Genomic DNA, 21257 nt, shown 5'->3' with positions numbered 1-21257 from the left:
AACTGAGTCACTTTGGATTAGCCCAACAGTGTGCATTTCCACTTACTTTTTCTCCAGAGTTTCTCCAGAAATATTTTATTTTCTTATTCTTTATTCTTATTCTTACTCCTGCCAATTCTATCAGTGTTTGGGGTGCCTTTGCTCTGCCCATATTCACAGATGAGACAATTCCAGAGTGACAGGGATCAAAGGTGTGCAGCATCGAGATGGTCAGGACCTGTTGCTTATGTTGCCCGGTTTTCTTCTCACGTTGTCCGTCAGCTGCTTAACCCTGCATTCACATGTGAAAAAACCCAAACCATCCGAACAACAACGACCCTGAGGCTGGAAGATATGGCTACAGCTTGTGCAGGGACACTGAGCCAGCCTAGAGAGAAAAACTAGCACCAGAGCAGTTCTGGCGTCTCAAGCAGAAGAGGGAAAAAAGGAGGAAAAAAAAAAAGGAAAAGAAAAAATCCTGCATTTTGGAGTATGTCACGGGAAGACAGAGGGAACACACAATGGTGAAGAACCCATCTTGTTCCTTTGGGGGCTAGCCAAAGCCCTGTTGAAAGACTAGCTCGTGCTACTGACCTTCACAAGAAAAACACCCTGTCATTCCTGGGAACTGGGAGTTATCTCCTGAACAGGAAAAAAAGAAATTTACCCAGGGAAAAAAAAAAGTAATACAGTTCATACAAGGTTCTGGGACAGCGCTGGGATTCTGCAGAAGTCGTAAAAATCCCAAATGCAAGAGAGGGAGGAAAAGGAAAGGCCTGAGAGATAAAATCTGTCGGCAGCTGTGCCGGCCAGGAACAGAAGTGGAGACAGATGTGCTCTCTGCGATGAGCGGCCCCGGCGCGGGGAGACCGCGGCAGCGGCAGGCGGCTCTGCGGGCAAGCCCTCGCAGTGGGGACGGGAACCACTGCGGTCTGGGATGGACCAACCATGCCCAAGGCAAAAGTGAAAGAGAGAGATTTCCAACCAACCTCCAGGTCGGGTTGCAGTTCAACACCGCGTTGCCCGCGGAGGTCTCCAGTGGTGGGGTCACGCCTCAGCTCGGCTGGCAGGAGCAGCCCAGGTGCCAGCCAAAGCGGAGAGGAGGCTTTGCCCGAAAAATCAGCATGAGTTTGTGGGAGCCCAAAGGAAACAAGCTGTAAAATGCCAAAATCACAGCAGACCAAGAATGGAGCTTAATATTTTCAACTGCATGACTTACAAATGCAGCCCGAGGGTGACTGGTAGGACCAGGCAGGCTCTCCGCAGAGCTCCCAGCGATGCGCTGGTGCAGAGTCCGTGTTCCTGCAGGGATACGATCCTCAGAGCCGCATGATGAGAAAGCTCTACAGATAAGCATGCATTACGAGAAAAAATCCCCCGTTTTTGTTAGAAATGACAAACTCTGCGTAGCGAAGGGGGCAGCAATCAGCTTGCAGGTTATCTTGAGCTAAGCCACGCAACCACTACTGACTTTTGACTTCCCCAATTCCAAGTATTGAGATATCAAGGCACTTACAACGGCTGCGGCATCGGGCTGCGGGCCACCGGGCCATACGGAGCGGAGCGGGCAGATCGGCTCCTGCCCAGCAGAAACCGGGCCGGAGCGCCGGCACCACAGCTGGTGTCCTCGCAGGAACCTGCAAGCAGAAAGCAAGGGAAAGCACTTTTTGAAAAACGACAGCTTTTTTTTTTTTTTTTAAAGGAATCAAAAAGGACTTTTTGCAGCTTCCAGGAAAGACAGAAACACGAGTCACTGAGTCAGCAAATTTGGCCAGATAACAATCCGTAACGCCTTCAAGGAACTAAGACCATAGATGTCACCCTCGCAAAGCTGGTGGCCTTTCTCCTTGCCAGCTCCCGGCCCGCAAGCAGGGCAGCCAGGGCTCCGCCATCCGGCACAAAATCAACTCCCTGGCCCCAACTGTGCCCATAGGTTCCGGGCTGATGCGCTCAGGGCATCGGGCATCCCTCCTTCCGCACCCAAAAGGGGCCACTTCGCTGCGCCCATCCCCAGGGCCACCCTCCCGCTCCAGCACACGCTCCCAGGCAGTGGCTTCTTCTCCTGTAAATTAATTAATTCTTATGTAATACCTGCATTTTGACAAAATTTTGCCACAAGTATTGCAAAAACCCCATCATTTTCCCTTTCTAGGCAGTGGTCCACATATTTTCCATGATGTTTTGTAATTTTTCTTTTTTTTTTTTTGCACAACAGTCATCTTCCTATTGCATATCAGAAGATCAGAAGATCGCACGCTGTTATCAGAGGAGCTCTGATTTCTAGAGAAGCGTCATGGAGATGGCAACCACTGGGTTATGCTTTGGGTCATTCTGTGTTCGATAGATTCTAATACTGAAAGGCCACATTCTTAGATCTTTATTACCTACTTCTGTGGAAATGCTGATGGGGTAAAGAGTGTGCCTCAAGGTTAAACACCAAGTTTACTGGAACCTTTCTCTTCCAGAAAGTCCCAACAAATGGTCTTTCTTCTATCAGTTCCAAAAATCAGCCTAAACTGTTTCCTTGCAGAGAGGCCATAAAATGGTAGAGGAGTGGTCCAGAGGCACTTACAGGTTCTCTGAGCGCGTCAGGAGGATGAAGACCCATCTCTACCTCCTTCTGCTGGCTGCAGGCATCTCTGCCGCTCCCCAGCTGAGCAGCATGGCTGAATTACTGACATTATTAAACCAAATGCATGAGATAATGACAAAGGACGCTCAGGTGAGTCCAATTTCCACTTTACTCATCTCAAATTTGATATACTGGATCCTCTTGTTCTCGAATATTTAACTTTTTTGAAAGTCAAGCAACCTATTTATGTGGCATTTTATATTTATTAGCGTTAATGATGATGATATCTGAAAGGTTTAATTAATATATTATTTTTCAGAATCTGAGGATTGCAACTCCGGACAATATAGATGTAAGTAGAACTCCTTTTTTGAAAAAAAAAAAAAAAAAAAAAAAAAAACCAACTAACTTTTTCATAAATTTAGCTATTGGAAAGTTAGTTTTAAAATTGTTATCTCCTAAAATACTCTGTTTGTATTTAAGAGCAAACAGTCACTTTAAATTTAGCTATTATAAGATATAAATTGTTACTGAAGATATTAAACATTACTGTAAGACATAAAATGTTACTAAAAAGAATCAAGTGTTGATCAAAGGAAAATACGCCATGATATAAAAGCAGCCAAGGACAGCAAATATTCTTGTTCTGTGTTGCTGTAACCTCCTGCAGAGCACACGCAGGGTGATTTTCTGTCAGTTAAAGGACAGTTAAAAAGGAAAGAACTAACTCTGTCACGTTTCTTGCTTGTCCATTTGTAAAAATACTTCTTTTTAGTTGACTTTGCTTCCTCTACTTTTAGAAACGGCTTTTGACACCTCCACCGTCCGTGAGGGGATTAGACAGCGGTGTTACCACCGCGCGTCGGCGGGGGGGTGTCACCGTCCCGAGAACAGGGCGCCAGCTGCCGCCTGTGCGCGCGCGAGATCTGTCCTAAAGATCAAACTCCCCTTTGCGCATTTGCCATCTTCTTTTGCAACTCCGATACGTTTCTCCAGTTCCCTCCCGGCGTAAAGGCTTTTTTCTTTGTGAGTTGGCTGTAAACAGCTTCCTCCTGATGCAGATGCTGCTGACGAGGCTTTTTTTTTTATCTGCAAACTTGGTTTCAATGTGGGATGGGAGCCCAGCACGCAGCTCTTCAGCCGATACCGTGGCCAGATGGCTATCTGCGGGGACGCAGTCTGAGTCGGTAATTTAATTGAAGGAGCAGAACGGGTCACATCTGTACTGTAAGCTCGCTACAGGAGGGTGAGGGGTTTCGGTGGCAGATCCAGCCCATTCCTTGTAAATTAGGTGTAAAGGTCCCAGCTCTGCCACTTCTCTCTTGATCCCATCTGGAAGAGCCCTCCTCCCAGGCTGGGGCTTGGGCTGGGTTTAACCCTGAGGGTTTAATGAGGAAAACAGACCCAGAATCAGCTGTGCCGAATGCTGGCAGCTCGCTCGTCCTTTTCCCTGCGAGGTCCCCGACGGTGCCGCCGCAGCCCACCACGCTGTGCCTGGCTCTCCTGCGGGGAGACGAGCTGCTTCGCTCTCGCCTGTGCTTGGGACACGGAGATTTCCCAGGGTCTCGGCGTTTGTTCTTCATCAGTGGCAGAAGCGAGCAGCTCGCCAAGCAAGGCTGTGGGAAAAATGATCTTCCTCGTCGTGCAGCATCCAGGAGTGATGAACAGGAGACCACGTGTTGGTCAGGAACGTCATGGGCGTGATGCTGGCCTTTGGCAGCTGTCTGCATTTCCTCCGGCCTTCGCTGATTAGTTTTTCCCTCATTTTTCATCACTTTCTTCTCCTATTACATTTCAATCTGTTCCTGCTGCTGATGGTCATGTCCTCTCATTCTTTCCTTCTCCCTCGGTTTAGCTGATCTTTTCCAAAAGAACCCCGCGCTGGCAAGTGCAGTCATCATCACTCTTTGCTCTGCTTCCATCCCGTATCCCCTCCAGCCTTGGGGGCTGCCTTGCCCAGACCATAAGGTCTTGGAGACAAATGCTAGCTACCGCTTTGCGGGAGAGGACCGGCGTGCCCAGTGCATGGCCACCCTTGGGATAGGGACAAGGCAAATGGGGCTGTGAGATGAGAGCACGACTGTTGTCCCCATCTCTCCCAGCATGGACACCTCAGCTTTCGCAGGGGTTAATGTTTGGAGTAGTGTCAGGTTCATTTATTCTCTTTCTCCAGACAGCTCCGTCTTCTGGGGCAGAAAGCATCTTGCATCCAAGCTGAAGATGTACACCAGAATTATCTGCTGACATGAACAGATATAAGAAATCAAACTGGTCTTCTGATGGCTGCAGAAGAGAGAGGACCAAGTCTTTAGATAATTACATGCTTCAGCTGGACATTACAAAACACACTAGCAGGAGCTATCACCTGCCAGGTTTCTGTTTGCAGAGTAAATAAACGTGCCTAAGGCTCTGGCAAACGCGAGACCAAAAGCCAGTGACAATCTCTTTGTCAGCCAGGCAGCGGGACATAACTCAAGATGATGTTTGATAAACGCACTGTAGTTCACGGTTACAAATTCTTGTATCTCAGTTTCGCTGTTTCTTCCATCTTAGGATGTGAATTGTGTCAGCACAATCTTTGAAGGAACAGAACAGCTGAGAACTAATCCAGCTATGAGAAAATACAGTGTTTTTTTCCAAAAATTTGAAAAACTGAAGCAATCACTCACACCAAGCCTGGCAAAAGAGGTAGGAACTTTTCGCTTGTCTATTAGAGATCATGCAGCAGAGATGTAATAAACTGTGATCCATAATTCATAACGAAGCCCTTATGTCTACAAGAGAGAGACTAATCTTGTAGACTTGTATGTCTACAAGAGAGACACTACTTGCTTGTGTTGAGTACGTGGAAGAAGAAATCCTGGCATTATTTCATGTTTCTGCGCTTCTCTTGTTCTAGTCTTCAGCTTGACCCACCTCTAACATAAGGTTTCATACGTGTGATCAGCATATTTAAGGTTTAAGGAAAATCATATCATTTATAAAATTATTTCAATACAAAAAAGCTCTACATAATGGTTAACTGTTAAGTAATTTCATTTTCTTGATTAACCTTTCAGGAGAAATGTGATACAGAAAGAAAGTCTGCAACAACATTCATAGAAAAGCTGACGACATTCATCCGAAAAGCATCAAAAACCGCAGGAGTTATAAGTTTCTAGAATTGATGTGAATTTAAAAGAGCAGGAAAACATTTATTTGTTTTAAAAATACTCTTCCTTTACGTTAAAGTCTGGCAGGGCACATCTTCAGCTTCAGCGGTATGGTATCGATTTGTGTTTGGCATGTGACCTCAGAAAATACCGATGGTGAAGCGTTGTTTGTATTTCTAGATGAAAATTCAAATGCTTCATAACGCAGATAGCGCAGGGGATTATGGAAGGACCTGACTAGGCATAAAACTTTGGGGTTTCTCATTAAAAGATCAAATTAATTTCTGCACAGTCACAGCGAGACTGAACGCAGCTGGGTGCCAGCAGGTGCCGGTGGTTCACACCACGTGCCTGACCTAACCATCGCCTAGCCCCGCGCGTTTCGCCCACCGCGCCATAAATACCAGTCGAGACGCGATATGAATGTATTTCCTCCGCCTTTCTTTAAGGCCAGGGTGGGGGGACAGCACGCGCTGTAGCAATACGGGGTGAGGATCTGTAATGTTTCAGGTTTCAGGTCAAGTTTCTGCTGGAAAGTTTTGCTGGTACTGCATAACCGCAGCGGAACGGGTGTTGTTCGTGATAGCAAGGCAAGCGCAAGAACCCCTGTACAGACCACTAAACCAGGACACAGCTGATGCTGCTGAATCGGGTGGTTTAGCGCAGGGAACTGGGATGGCTATACTGGGAAAATCTCAGCGCTGCGATATCCATCTGCAGTACAGAGCGTTCATCAATACGGTCATAGGAGCAAAGCTTTCCTAGCACAGAGCTGCCTTCGCCACCGCTTTGATGCCCGGCGCTGCAGAAGCCCTATTCACACAACGTCCCACCTCTTAAGCTCGCCTGCGCTCCGCTGTAGATACGTAGGTTGCTTACCGGCAAGGAGGACAGGAACATCGCACTCACGCCTATAGGATCCCCCCAGTTTGGAATGCTTAGCACTCTGCCCAAAATCTTTCACAAGCACTGAGAAACACATCCTGAGATTTTCCTCTACCTGCAGCTTTGTTAGATCAGTGTAAATTTGGCAACGAAGATGTGTAACCATCCAGGCATATGCCGCTGAGAGAACTAATGTTTTTTTCTGCACCTAAGGGTGATGACAGGAGTGTTTAGATCAGTATGAACTTATTTCTATGGTGTCAATTAAATTATATTGCCTTTTATAGATATACATATTTTGGAAAAAAATATTTATTCTGTATTTTTACTACTTTTAATAAAGTGAATAAATGTTTGTCTCTGCCTTTTTTTCCCCCTAAATTTCTTCCGAGCTCTTTCCACACTTGAGCAAATCTAATTATCGTAAAATCTCTGATGGTCAATGGGATGAGACCCTTGAGGTGAGTGAGCGAGTGCATTGCTGGAAACTCTTTGTAACAATGCACAAATAAAAAACCAGAGAGACCATTACGGTGCACAGCTCTGTGCGGGAGCTGAGCTTGCACGGTTGGTTTTACTTCAACAGAGCTAGTGAGGAGCCCCTGCTACGACTTCGACTGACGGGCCATGGAGACCTAAGTGGCTGGTCATACAGAAGCTTACTGGTTTTCCTCCCTCCTTTTCAACAATTAAAATGGGAGGGGAGAGAACCAAACTGACAGTCTGACTGCGGAACCTGCTCCAGATGGTGGCAATGTCTGAAGCTCGAAGCTGAATATTTTTTCAGGGCTCATTCTCAGATGCAGACACTTACCAGCATCTGAACAAGCATCCCACATACCGACTGTCCAACCTGGCCTGAGGAGCTCCAAGCAGTGGGGATAAACATGCTGCAAACAGAGGAAAAACCAGCTGGTGAGGTTCCTAATGTGAAATACATAGCTTTTAAATAAATAAACAAGTGTCTCCTCCGACCTGCCAGAGAAATGACAGCCCTTGCCATTCACAAAGAAACATTTGGAAAGAAAGTGCCAAAGGTGGAAAATGTTCTCACCCTCCTCCTGGAAGCTGGAGGCTTCCACAACGAGAGCATCCCCAGAGCTGTGCTGATCCACACCTCTGAGCCTGGCTCAGTAGAACCCCTGCCAAGATACCAATACCAAACCGCCGTAGCCGACCTCTCTCGCTCTCACAGCTCAAAACGAAATCCTACTCTGCACAACCCCCGGGCGATAGCTCTGCACGGTGCAGTCTGCCTGTTACAAATACTGGAAATGGGACGTTGTGATAGAGAACACGTGCGAAAGCAGGGAATGCAGAAGCCAGATGCTGGCCAGAGGTCCCTCCTGTGCTAACTGTACGTCATCCAGAGCAAGCGCAGAACTTCACAGCCCCACAGAGGTTTTAGACGCCCAGCTACAATCAGCACTCCAAACAGGCAGCAAAAATAATAATAATTAGAAATTATTAGGAAAAAAAAATAGAGCCAGGAGAGATTTGCCAGCATTTCAGTCTGAACTGGGAAAATACAACATACCGAAGTATTTCACACGAACAAAAACAAAGGAAAGATCCGACTCAAGGGGCCAGCAGGTTTCCTTGCAGGCTGAGCCCCACTCTCCTGCACAGCAAATCCCACCAGACCCGAGAGGACCCTCCACCCATCAGCGTTTTATCACCTTCTGGGCCCTGCTCCCGATTTTCCCCTTCACTCCCGTCCAGAGCGGGCAGCCAGCACCTCGGGCTCGCCGTGCCCTCCAGCGTTTCGGCTGGGATGCCCGCGGTACACGGATCTGCATTTATTGCCCTTGTTTTGGGCTGTCCTCAGCCTGGGGTGCGAGCTCCCATTGCCAAGTGTCCCCTGGGGTGGCTGCAGGTGCTGAAAAATAACTTTTTAAATTTTTTTCTTTCACAAATTATTCCTTAGTCTCTTCTAGCTTGCACAATGGTGATTCTGCCTTTTATCTGCCAGGTGACCTCCCGGACACTGTTTGGACACAGTTTCATCCTTCTGAAGATGCTTCCTAGCTTTGAATGCTCTGCCTTGCCCTGCTGTATAGTTTTTCCAGATTTCTTTCCCCTTTTCTGAAAATATTTTGACAGGTGATCTGCACTTGGTATACCAACTTCAGAATGGATGTTGTTAAACAGCTTCCCGACCGCCTGCAGAAGTCCGGCATAAACAGATGAAAGAAATGTTTCTGATGCTTGTATGAGAAGTATCAGCTCCCGGAAAGCCACAGCGGTTTGGATAATCTTAAAACATCTTTACAGAAATCCTGAAATCAGAGGAGTTTTGGACATGTTCACCCTCCTTCAGCTCTGCAGACAGGACAAAACCACTCCAAAATAATATATTTTTAAAAATACGCTTTCTGTCAACCTGGAATCTAGTTTTAATTTTCAGCGCAGGCTCCCTAATTCTCACAAGCGATTTCTGAGCTCGGAGCAGCAGAAATGGGCAGGTACGGACAGGGGCAATCCCAGCTGCTGCTGCGGGTTGGTTTGCAAACAGCCCGAAATTCGGCGTGCCGGCGCAGCCCCGACTCGAGCAGAGCGCGGAGGAGGCAGGACACCGATAATACCGTCGGTCTGTACACTGGCGCCAGGTATATTTAAAATCCTGATATTATCCTGGTATTGGTCTATCTTAGTCCCAAATTTCATTCATCACCACAAGAACGGCTCTGATTTCAGCTGGAGAACCCAAAAGGAGAGCCCTAGAGAAACGTTCGGGCTGTTTCATCTATGGTTTCCTCTGGCTCCCTGGACGATGCTTGCATTTTTTGCTATAAATACACTAGCATAAATTAATTCCTAAAAAAAAAAGTTTTAAATATAGGAGAAAGGAATGAGAAGCAAATTGCGAAGAGATTTTTGGTGAGAGAGACAGGTGGTTTTCTCTGGTGTCCTAATCACAGAAAAAGCTGCTTGCAAAGCTTACCTTTTGACATCATAAAAAAAAGAAGCTGAGCGATTGAGCAAAGCACTTGCAGTCACAGCGTTCCCAAGCCTTGGATCTCATTTGTTCTGAATTCCTGGGTCCGACGTGTCCAGATGCAAAGTGTTAGCATCACTGCTGCTTTTTTGAGTGCATCCCCAGAGACCCTTGCTGAGGCATGGTCGAGAATCCTGTGACACCAGAACAAATATGCAGAAATAAAACATTTTCTTGTCACAGCAATATTGATTTTCCCAGTGATTTCAAGTGTTATCATCCAAGTTTTATGAAGGAAAAATACAGTTTTTCACAGTACAGCTCCATAAGATGGGGGGAGCAGGCACAGTTGCTGGCGAAACAAGGATTAATCAGCCAAATTATTTATAAATTAGTTGTGCAGAGGTTGATGTGTAAGACTTTTTGCTCTCCCTGCCTGCAATCCCGTCTCCAAGCCCCGCAGCCAGAGCGGGCTCCCAGGCCGGAGCAGGAGAAAGGTCCGGGTGGCTGACGGCAGGTGGCAACAGGAGACCAGAAATGCAAGCGGCACGGTCCTTCTCGGGGAAGCTTTTGGCAGGAAAAACCACAGACAGGGATTTCCTTCTGCTGTGCACGGAGCCAGTGCTGGTCACAGAGAACGAACGGGGGTGCCCGGCCGCCCCACAGTAAGGACGGGGCTGGGGGGCGAGGCTCGGCCTCTGTCCCCGGGGCGAAGCTCCGTGCAGCTTTGAAGCATCGCAGGGCACCCACTGCCCGTCCTTGCTGGGGACCCCCCACCCGGCTGCACCCCAGGGTGTGAACCCCTCTGGCCTGCAGCCCCACAGCCGAGTCCCTCTCAGGGAACGGCCATCAGGTCGCCCCTTCCCGGGCTGCGTGAGCCCCGACTCCAGAACACACCGCCCTCGCCCACGCCGCCTCTCAGAAGCCAGCCTTCTTCCTGAGACACGCTTTGGACCACAAGCCAGCTGCTGAGGGGACAGAAGACTCAAAACCAGACCCCTAACCCTGCCTCTCCTCCGGCCCCGCCATCCCCGTGTCCCGCCACAGGCCACCCCCCGGGTCAGCGGCTGTGACACAACCCAGGGACGCCTGCGAGCGAACGCCGCTGCTGTTAACTGCTTCTCCTGTTCTGGCAGCATGCCTTCCCCTCGACATCTCCTCCCCTGCAGACCGAATCCAAGGTTTTCCCTGCTCCCGGGTCCGGCTTGGGCTTTGTACAGCTGCTGTGCTCCGCCCTGGGCTGCTGTGCCCCCCACATTCGGAGCTTTGACCCCTCTGTATGACAGAAGAGATGGTGCAGACCCCCCCATGTGGGGTTTACTGGGAGGTGTGGGGTCCTTTCCTGGGGGCCCAGAGCAGTGAACCAGCTCCAAGGTGCTGGGAGGCACCTGGCAAGCCATGATATCCTCGGGATGTGATGGATAAACGTCATTCCCTGGCAGCTGGGGCATCCCTGTGGCAATGCCAGGCATGAGCGTTATCCTGCAGGCAAAGACTTTGCTTTTGCTTTCCAGCAGTACCTGTCATATGGATGCAAGCACTTGTCACCTCTGGGAACAGGCTGGAAGAGGCTGCTGGTGTCCCTGGCCACCGGCTCCTCCGGGCACAAGGATCCTCAGGTATCCTGGACTCTCTGGGAAAGACGGGAGATGGGAGGCTGTGTGCTGGCACCCCGGGTGGGAGCCGAACAGGAGCAGCCCCCATGGGCACAGCCACACCAGAACCAGCCCCTTCCCACGGGGGCTTGTTTTCCACCTCTGCAGCCAGCACGGGAGCAGGGACACACGCACGGCTCCTGGACAGTGTCACCGGGGCCGACGGCGAACTGGGGTCCTCCAGCCCCACGTCAGCACAGGCAACAACCACCCGGGCACGCAGAGAGCGGCCATGCCACAGCCAGGGTCAGCCACTCACCCCGGAGGGTTGACCGGATACCCGCGAGGAATGTGTTGGAGAGAAAACGGTCAGTTCTGAAAGAGGAACACGTGGGTGCTGGGCTGCCAAAGCCACGCCTTCCTTGGAGCTTACCGAAACCCTTCCAAAGTGTTTCGGTAACGGAAACGCCTGCTGACACCCAAGAACAAACCTTCAAGCGCTTTGCAGTAGGGTACACAGACCCGAACGCTCGTACTGAGACGGGAAAGGTGGGACCACGGGACATCCAGCCGCACACAGCTCCTCCGTCTGACCCCGCACCGCCGGGTTCCTGTGTCTCGCCCTGCGCCCCACCAAGTGGCACCGGGCAGCCCCCGGCACCGGAGAGCCACCGCCCACCAAGGCGGGGCTGGGCCTCAGTACCACAGAGGCGATTCTGAAGAGCTGAACCGTGTCAAAAAGCAACAAATCGGCAGAACGAGAAGGCAGCACCGCTACAGCCTCAAAAAGCAAAAGGTGGTTTCTGAGTAGTACTCCAGAGGAGGTACAGATAGCCCAGCAAAATGCCAAGCACAGCACAAGAAAACCTCCAAAAGAAGCTTCTAATGGCACCGGCTCTTTCAATACGTTAGGTTTTTCTGTATTTTTCTTATTTTCCATATTATTTTTCATCATCGCCAAATGAGATCAAGTTCAGAGCTCTGACTGCACTGCGTGCTATGTCAGCACGGGAGACTCTTCTTGCCACATTTTTCATATAGCTATCACACTTATTTTTCTTCCTGTTACCTCTTATTCAACTAACTGTTCCTGCAAGCCAGGCAAACACCTTGACAGCCCTGCCCTCGACTGCAGGCAGAGCAAGAAGCCCGCAGGGAGCTCAAAGCGGAAGCGGGCGGAGCACTCGGATGCACCGGCTCGGTCTCCCTGGCTCCGGCCGCTGGACCGCTCCTGCTGCTGTGACCATGTGTTTTCATCAGGGCAGGCTGCGATGGTCCTCGGGGGGATGCCCGGGCACACCCTGAGGGCTCGGCCCAGCAGTTATGTTTGTTAGAACTAAGAAGAAAAGTAAAGGAAGAAAAAAAAAAAAAATCTTCCTTTGTTTACCTACATTTTCATTCCATGAAAGAACGACACTGGTGCTCCCTTAACATAATGGCCCCATTTCACAGCAATTCTGATGTCTGAGATGAGCCAAAGTCCCATTTGTGCTCAGCACATCGCCATAGCAATCACTGCCTCCCCCAGCCCGGGCCAACGGGCCGATCACGGCCAACGCCGCCAGTCCCGAGCTGCCGTGGGCCCAGAGAGGAGCAATCCCGGTGGGATGCGAGCCGCCAGGTTTGTCTGTACAAACCTTTTGCCTCAGGTTTAACAGGATGTGCCAGTCAAAAATATAAAGTCATTGACGAGAACACAAGCAGGCGTTAGCGTGGCAAATATAACTCCTCAGTACAATCCCGGCATAAGAGTTAAATATAGGCACAGGAACACTCACTGTAAAGATCCCAGGTCAGGTTTCCCTGAGTTCAGTGTGCGTGAAGGTGGAGATAAGGAAAAGCCTTACCAGCCTCTGGCTTTCCTCAGCTATGAAAAACACTGACCAGTTCACTACCACAAAAAAAAAAAAAAAAAAAAAAAAAGAATCTTTTAACTTTAGAGCAGCCAGTAGCTCTACCTGGAAAGCAGCCTGCTAGTCATTCTGTCCCCAAAACACCACCTCACCTACCTGCCCCCCAGTCCACCTGGATCCTCTTTCAGATGTAAACACTTCCAGCTGTATTTTAAATACTGACTTCGACTTTATATGGAAAGTTCAAAATAATCACCTCTTCTGGCATGCCCAGCAAAAATCATCATCTACTTAACATCAAACAACATTCCTTTAATTAACATTTTACTTCTTCAATTTATACTTTAATTGACCTTGGGAAGCATGTATTACTTGTTTCCAGAAAGCTATTCTGTATTTCTTCTTATCAGCATTATTTCTGTGGCAAATGCAGAAGTCATCTATACCATCACCGCTTCCAAAGCCCTGCGTGGCTTGGAATGCGGGGAGAGGGGCCAGTTGACCACAGCCTCCTTTAACAAGAACCTGGGCTCGCTGAGCACGGCTCCCTCTGAACGGGCAGCGTGCCTGCGCAGGAACATCCCTTCTCACCTCCCCATCACATCTCCCCTTCAGCTCAGCACCCAGGGGTGCGGGGGGTTCTGCAAGCCCCAGGCAAGACCCACGTCCTTCAGTGGCAGTGTCCTCAACCTTCGCTCCTTGCTCAGGAGCCTCCAACATCTCCTTGCCGTCACAGGACGGCCCTGCAAAGAGGAGATGGAGAGCGTACCTCCATCGCGGGTCAAACACGGCGGCCAAGCGCTCGAATCTGCCCGGAAGCTGGCTGGCATTCCGCAGAAGTTGCGCTCCCCACCGCTCCTTCCAGAACACAATCAACTGGCAAAAGCCAAACCTCTGGGACGTGTCCTGTGGGTACCGCAGTGCCGTGACACGACCTACACGTGAATCCATCCAAAGGCTGCGATCTCCGGATAGTGAACCCACAAAATCAGTCTCGAGCAGCAGAGAGGGGTTTTTGGGGAAGAAGATGCAGCGCTGCAGGCATCGCAGTGCATCAGGGTGATCGGGAGGAGGAGGCGGGTGCGGGGCTAGAGGGGGCACTGCCGGGGGTCCCATAGGATCGGTGCGGTGGAGCCGAAGGACACAGCCCACGCGCACAGACTCGGTCTATACAGATTTCTACCCGCATTTTTATTTCTGGGAACTCACAAGACCCTCCCCAGCGCCGCTCCGGACGCTCCGTGCAGAGGAACAAGGGAAAGCGCTCCGTACTTCCCCGGCGCAGCTCCCGGCCGGAGAGCGGGGGGCCGCAGCCGCCCACCCCCGGGCCCCCGCCGGCGGCTTTCCTCCGTCCCAGCCTGTCACCTCACCTCCGCGAAACGGGCATTTGTGGAGACAAACTGGAGAGGCGCGACGTAACGAGCCCCGTGCTCCACAGCGGAGGGCTGCGGTGGTCGCTAATCAGTGGTAATTAATTAATCCGCTCGTTGGCCGGGCGCCTCAGGGCTGAGTGAGGGCTGCGCGGCGGCGAGGCTGGGCCCTGCTCGAAACCAAACGGCTGCTCGGGGTTTTTTATTTTTTCTGTTGTTTGGTTGGTTTTGGGGTTGTTCGGGGTTTTTTTTTCCGCCTCGCCCAGCTGCCGGGTGGGGAGCAGCGGAGCCGGGGGGGCTCGGGGGCTGCCGCCGCCGCGCGGCCCCGCCCCCGCTGCGGCCCCGCCACTGCGGCGCCCCCTGGCGGCCGCGCGCGGCACCGCCGATTCCCGGAAGCGCCTCGCGCCGCCCGCGCGCCTCCTCCCGCGGGAAACCGAAACTCGGCGGCGGGCGGGGCGAGGGCGGGGGGGAATTCTTGGGTAAATAAATAAATAGGAAAATAAATGCAAACAACAAAAACCCCAACAGACGAAGGCAAAAAGGGGAGAAAAGAAAAGGAGGGGAAGGGAGAAAAAAAAAAAAAAAGGAGGGGAAGGGAGAAAAAAAAAAAAAAAGGAGGGGAAGGGAGAAAAAAAAAAAAGGAGGGGAAGGGGAGAGAGGCAAATAAAATAAAAAAGGGGGGAAAAGGTGGAAAAAAACCAGGGAGGAAAACAGGGAAGAAAAAAGGGAAAAGGTGGGGGAAGGGGAAAAAAAGGAGAAAAAAAAATGGGAGGAAAAAGGTGGAAAAGAATGTGGAAAACATAAAAGGAGGCCAGGGGTGGCTGTGCCCCAGGAGGCCCTGGTGGGGTGCCCAGGGATGCGGCCCCCACAACGCCCCAGGCTGCAGCCCCTCCGCTCCCCATGCCTCCCCAGCCCAGGCCGCCCAAACCCCACGACGCCCCGCTGCCCTGCGCCCAGCGTCACCCTTCCTGCCCCATAAGTCAGCAATTCTGCCGCGAAACCCCGCGGGGAATCACGCGCTGCCTGCCGCCGGCGGGGCCGGCCGCCTCGTGCGTGTGGTGGGTGGCTCGGGTGGCAGACGCGGGCTGGGTGTTACCGGCCGTCGTCCGGAACGGAGGCGAGGGCGGCCACGTGGCGGGGGTGGCCGCATGGCGGGGACGGGGACAGCCACGCCGCTCTGAGGTTTCGGCCACGGAAGGTGGGTCGCTGGCCGGGGGTCTCCATCGGGGCGTCAGAGGATGATTAAAAATAATAATTTAAAAAAAAAAAAAATGTGTCAGCCCATTCCTGGGTGGGGAGAAGGGTGTGAGGGGTCCTCCCCGCTGCTGCAGACCCCCTCCCTTCATCGGAGCTGCGATCCAGCTGGACACATCACTTAGCTTTTCCCTTTTTTTTGGGAGGGTGGGGGAAGACGTGCGCTTACAGCACCCCCTTTTAGAGCATCCAAAAAGCAATGCCCAAAAGTGACAGCCGTGCCCGGTCCGACCCAGGCGCAGCGGGAGCGTACCTGCTGCGGTGCAGCACCAAAATCACTCTGAGCGTTTTTTCAAGCACCAAATTTGACTCTTGCTCATGGAAATTGCATTATTATCATTATTATTAATTGCCAAATAAGGCTGCCATTCTCACCTGTGGTTTATGCTTGGATGGAGATGTTCGCAGTCTGCGTCAAGGTTAATTAATAGCCAAGAAATAGTCAATAATAAAATAATTAATAATAAAAGCTCGAGCTGCAGGGCACAGGCGGGGGGGGTCCCGGTGAGCCCCCTGCCCCATGAGCTGGACCCCTGCGGGCTGGAGGCACAGCACCGTGCTGCGCCCGTCCCACGGCTGGGAGGTTTGGAGCCTCATGGGATCCGTGCAGGAGGGAGCAAACCCTGGGAGCCAGGGAAGAGCCACAACCGGACCTGCACTCTGGCTCCCTTCGGCGTAATTCCGGCTCCTCAGGTGGCCACTTTTAATTCAGACCTGTTCCCTTCAGATAACGCTCTAAGGGCATATAAAAAAAAAAAAAAAACAAACAAACAAAAAAACCCCTCTTAATACACAACTCACCATTTTTCTACTGATGTCAGCCCCAGCTGCATCCGTGGGGCTTCAGCTGCGAACGGACCCCCCGTTCGACTTCACCAGGGTTAGCTGTCAGGATGCCGGGACCCCAGGGCAGCGTAGCCCCACGGCTGCCCCTGCCCGGGCTGGCGGAGGGGCTCGGAGCGGGGAGAGGCTGGAGCCCCTCTGACCTTAGGCTGCAGCCTCGTTAGGCGAGCTCGTCACAGCTGCCAGGTGCCTGCAGCTGACAGGAATTTCCTTGGCAGATGGTTCATGAAAGGTCTATGTCCTCCTACAAAAGTAAGAGAGGGGAAAGTCCGGGGACACAAGTCAAATTCTTGGAATTTCCTTTTTATCCCTCCAAACCAAGCTCAGAATCTCATTTTGGTTTGGTTTCAAAAAAAAATCACTGTGCCATCGGTGGGGAGAGCAGAGTTGACTTCAGGTGCGGAGACAGGCCTTCCCAATTCCAGGAAACAGCAAGCGGCCCATCCCAGGATGTATTTGTTGTAGCCCGCAGATCAGAGCGCTCGCAGTATTACCTCATGCCATCTGGGCAGGGTTTCAACATTGCTGACATTCATTCTCCTGCATGTGCTTGGAACCCAGCTTCCTTTTTGTAAGCGAGGCATTTATAAGAAATGGAAACAGCTTGCAGCGAGCCCTGCGCTCTCAGGGATACCGGCTGAGCAGCAGCTATTTTTTTTTTTTTTTTGCGTTTTTTAAGGCTGATGCTCCATCTCTGCTCCTTAAAAGCCTGCCCTGCGTTAACCCCTTTCAGCCCAGAGAGCCCGTGCGCCGGCGTGACGCCGTGGCAGTTGTTGGGCGCTCATCAGCGGGCGACCGGGGCTTTCCCCAGGTGAGGGGGAACGCGCCGCATCCGTTTCGTACGCCCCAAAAAGAAATCATTGTTTTGGAGTTTGACGGGGCAAAGGGGAGGAAAGCAAGTGGGGCAGAAAATGAGACAGGATTTGCATTCGAGCAGGTTTCTCCTAAAACGGGGGGGGAAGAGGCACAAGCCCTGGCAAAGAGGGGTCTGGAGGGGCTGTTGGGTGCTGGTGGGCATGCACGGGGCACGATGCAGCGATGGAAGGAAGCAGCCAGGGCCGTGAGGAAGCAGATAAGAGGCTCGCTCTCGCCATGCTCCCGCTCTTTCCCTCCGCAAAACCCTGCTCCATCCTGTGGTTGTTCACTCCCCCACCTAAATACTGCCCGGGCCTGCAGACCTGGGGCTCTGCTCCCTCCCAGGGCTTGCTGCTGCTCAACAGAGCCCCCCCATCATCCCCCCACCTCCCCATCATTATCCCCCATCCCCTGTCCTCTCCCCATCATCCCCTCATCATCTCCCCATCATCCCCTCATCATCTCCCCATCATCCCCCCATCTCCCCATCATTATCCCCCATCCCCTGTCCTCTCTCCATCTCCCCATCTTCTCCCCATTTCTGGAGCAGGAATTCCCCACTGTGGAGCTTCTCCACTGGTTGGATTCAGAGTCCGAGGGAGGGGAAAATCTTCAAAGCAAAGAATGACTGCCGTCAACACTTGGTGCAATGCTCAAGCTCTTTCCCCCTGGGACACCTCAGGGATTCAAAACCCGAGGGTCCTCTGCCCCCGGTTCAGTACTAACCACTAGTTATTGTCTATGGCGCGGGAGTGAAGCCATCTCGAGCTGCTCAACCAACCACAGCAGTGAAGACGGGGAACAAAGAACCGTGCGGGAGCCCACATGCCTGGTCCATAACCCTCCCTTCTCCTGGGCTGCGCCAGCAGCTCTGGAGGTGATGCCGTGCGGTCCGTGCTTTTTAGCATTACCTGAAATACGCTCTTCCTAGGAGCACCCTGTTTCAGGGCGCTACTGACTGAGATGGAGAAGAGCCCATTACAGAAAAACAAATACCACTTGCTGGAGCATCCGCTGGGGATTTGATTTGGTTTTAAAAAAAAAATATTATTAAGTATTTCCATTAGGAAAGCAATCCCAGAGTTGGGATCTCCCTGGATCGGGTAAATGTGATGAAATATTTTAGCAATCTGTCTCTCTGGGTCTCACTTTACCATTAAAACAGGAGAACTGGCAAATCACGGGGGGAATATGAAAAAGGGGGAGCAGAGCCAAAAGGCCAAGCGGGTGTCCGAGGTGAAGGGTTGCAGCTCTGCAGAGCATCGGAGATGTTGGCATTCATGGAAATTCTTGCTGGGTGATAAACTGGGTGGAGCAGAAGGGTTTTATGGCCAACCATTTACTGACTCCCTGCGGTGCACGGACTACTCCTTGTCAATATTTTTATACAAGTGCAGGTCAAATTTAAGTGCGTATTCCTGCTATGTTAAGTAAGCTGCTGAAATGGTTCTTAATGTAGCGGGATGAATGGAAGGAAGGAGTCAGTTTGGTAAGGAGAAGGCTTTGTGACCCTAGTGTGAGGAAAGCCTGAGGCACAATAACATCGGGGAGAGACAAGTTGTTATTTCCTTGTTTCAGCTGAGAGATAACAATGCAGCAAACAAACATACGGCATCCCAGCTCGGGCAGGTCACGCTCCACAGAAACCTGCTGCGCAGACACGGGACCCAGCACAGATGTAAAGGGCAATGAAGTTCCACCGAGTAGGATCTGTACAGGTTGAAACCAGAGGAAAGGAGCGGAGATTTAGGGCTGGGACTGTTGACCTTCCTTCATGCATTTCTATTCCAGGTCTATTTATCTGGTGCCCGGTGCCAATTCCTGACGAAGATACAGACTAGAAATAGGCAGTAAGGATCCTGACAGTCGTGAAGTCACATATCAAGTCATTCAAAATTCAATCATTTGAAGTATTTAAGATACAGTTAGTGTATGCACACGTTGGGCTGTCAGACCAGGAAGCTCAGAGTTCGTTTTCCTTAAAGCTGGTTGAGGGCATAAAAACAAACCACGGGAGGCTAGAGCTCGAAAGGAACGCTAGCCTGATCTTTTTTGTCAATATTTAGGTTGTATAAGAGATGTTGAGACTATTTTTGTGGATGACATTTGCACTGGAACCTCAAATACCTCCTGTCATCCCTTTTTCAGGCTACTTTTACGTTGCCTCTTATTACTCTAGATTTCTGGACATCTTACGCTGAGACATTCACCTAAGACTGTGAATGATAAATGTCCTAGTGCTGTTCTACCTTGTCAGTGTCTCTCTTTCCTTCTTTGGTTATTTCCTTCATTTCCTAATATGTTCTACCTTTCTCTACACTGAAAGCTCACTCAGCACCAAGACCCAACTGGAGGTTACCACCACAAAATAAAAGTGTCAAGTAGACAAAAAAAAAAAAAAAAAAAAAAAATCAGAGAAAGCATAGCACACCTACACGGTGTTTTTCTGCACTTAAAACCAAGTTTGGGCTTTTCTTTAATCTTTAAGTCCAAAAAAAAAGAGGAAAGCTTGCCAGATAGTGTCACACTGTTGGTCTAGGCTGCCCACGCATCTTCCTGCCTCTCTCCCAAAACACCTTCCCGCCATGTGTGGCTTCAAACCTGCCCTGGGAGACCTGAAAAAGAAATAACTAAAAATGCTGTAATATTCTGCTGGATTGAAGGCACCTTGAAGACAGTGGATGGAAATCTAATCCCACTGTCACCCAGCTCCAGTGGAGTGGAGAGAAATCCTGACGGTTTCAGCACCTTTCTATCAAGCCATCATTTCCCTTCCGCGCCTCCGTCCGTGAGCGGTAGGAGAGGAGGATACCAGTGGTCACCCTCTATGTCTCCTGACACGGTTATTCCAGATCAGCCCAGCCTGACACACAACCCCAGGGAAGACGGGAGAAAAACATCCCCAGGTTTTGCAAAATGCCTGCCTCCTGCCTTTGTCCGTTCACGCCGGGAAGGGCTGCTGAGCAATGTATCTCTCATATCATGGCACAGCCTGTAGCAAACGGGGTTCGGCCATGCGTTTAACGAGCATTCAGCGCTGGAATGCAGCAGCACGCTCCTGTACGTCTCCAAGCATCGCTGGGAGGAGTCGGGCTGACACTGAGCAGCTCCTTGCGAGCTGACCACTGCACACCACGACAGCACAAACGCAGGACAGGTGGCAGAGCATCACTTACCATTTTCACGTTTTCCTTTTCTGTTGGCCTTCCTTCTGCCACCCGTGACTCCTCCTGTTACTCCAGGCCCTACTGCGTGCTTTCTGCGAATTGCTAACACTGAATAAATAAAGCCACAGTTCTGGCCCTGCCAGGAGCGGGCCCTTCGGAGCCGGTACCAAACCAGCATCCTGTGGCAGCGCTCGGAGGAACTGGGATGTGCAGATGCGGCACCAGGACCCGTTCCTCGGCGCTCCGCAGCGAGTTGACCGGGAGCAGCCCAACTCCAAATAGCCTCATCTAGACCCTGCATTTCATTCTCTTCCTTTCCTAATCTCTGAGGGTTGCTGTGGGCTGGTGGGAAGTCTGGGAATCTTTGTGTTGGGATCACCGTGCTGCCTCTGGTTACCCGGGGTGTGCGTGAATAGCGGCCGGGCAGGGGGAGCACGGGCCGGGGGTGAACCCCTCGGTGAGACAGGGGCTGGATCCCTCCGTGGGACGGAGGCTGGATCCCTCGGGGGAACGGGGGCTGGATCCCTCGGGGGAACGGGGTGTGGATTCCTCCGTGGGACGTGGGGTGGATCCCTTGGCGGGATGGGAGCTGGATCCCTCGGTGGGACGGGGGCTGGGTCCCTCGGTGGGATGGGCACGGGGCCAGGCCGGGATGAGGCAGGATCCCTCGGCGGGACACAGACTGGGCCGTACCCCTCGGTGCCCGATCCCGCACCCACACAGGTCCGCGGCGGGGGCGGGGCCAGGCCGGGCGCGCGGCGGGACGGGGGGGGGGCGGGCTCCCCCCCAGCCGC

The sequence above is a fragment of the Chlamydotis macqueenii genome, chromosome 14 (genome assembly GCF_036417535.1).
Source record: "Chlamydotis macqueenii isolate bChlMac1 chromosome 14, bChlMac1.mat, whole genome shotgun sequence".
Lineage (NCBI taxonomy): Eukaryota > Metazoa > Chordata > Aves > Otidiformes > Otididae > Chlamydotis > Chlamydotis macqueenii.
The sequence above is the reverse complement of the archived record's forward strand: the minus strand, read 5'-3'. Positions refer to the sequence as shown.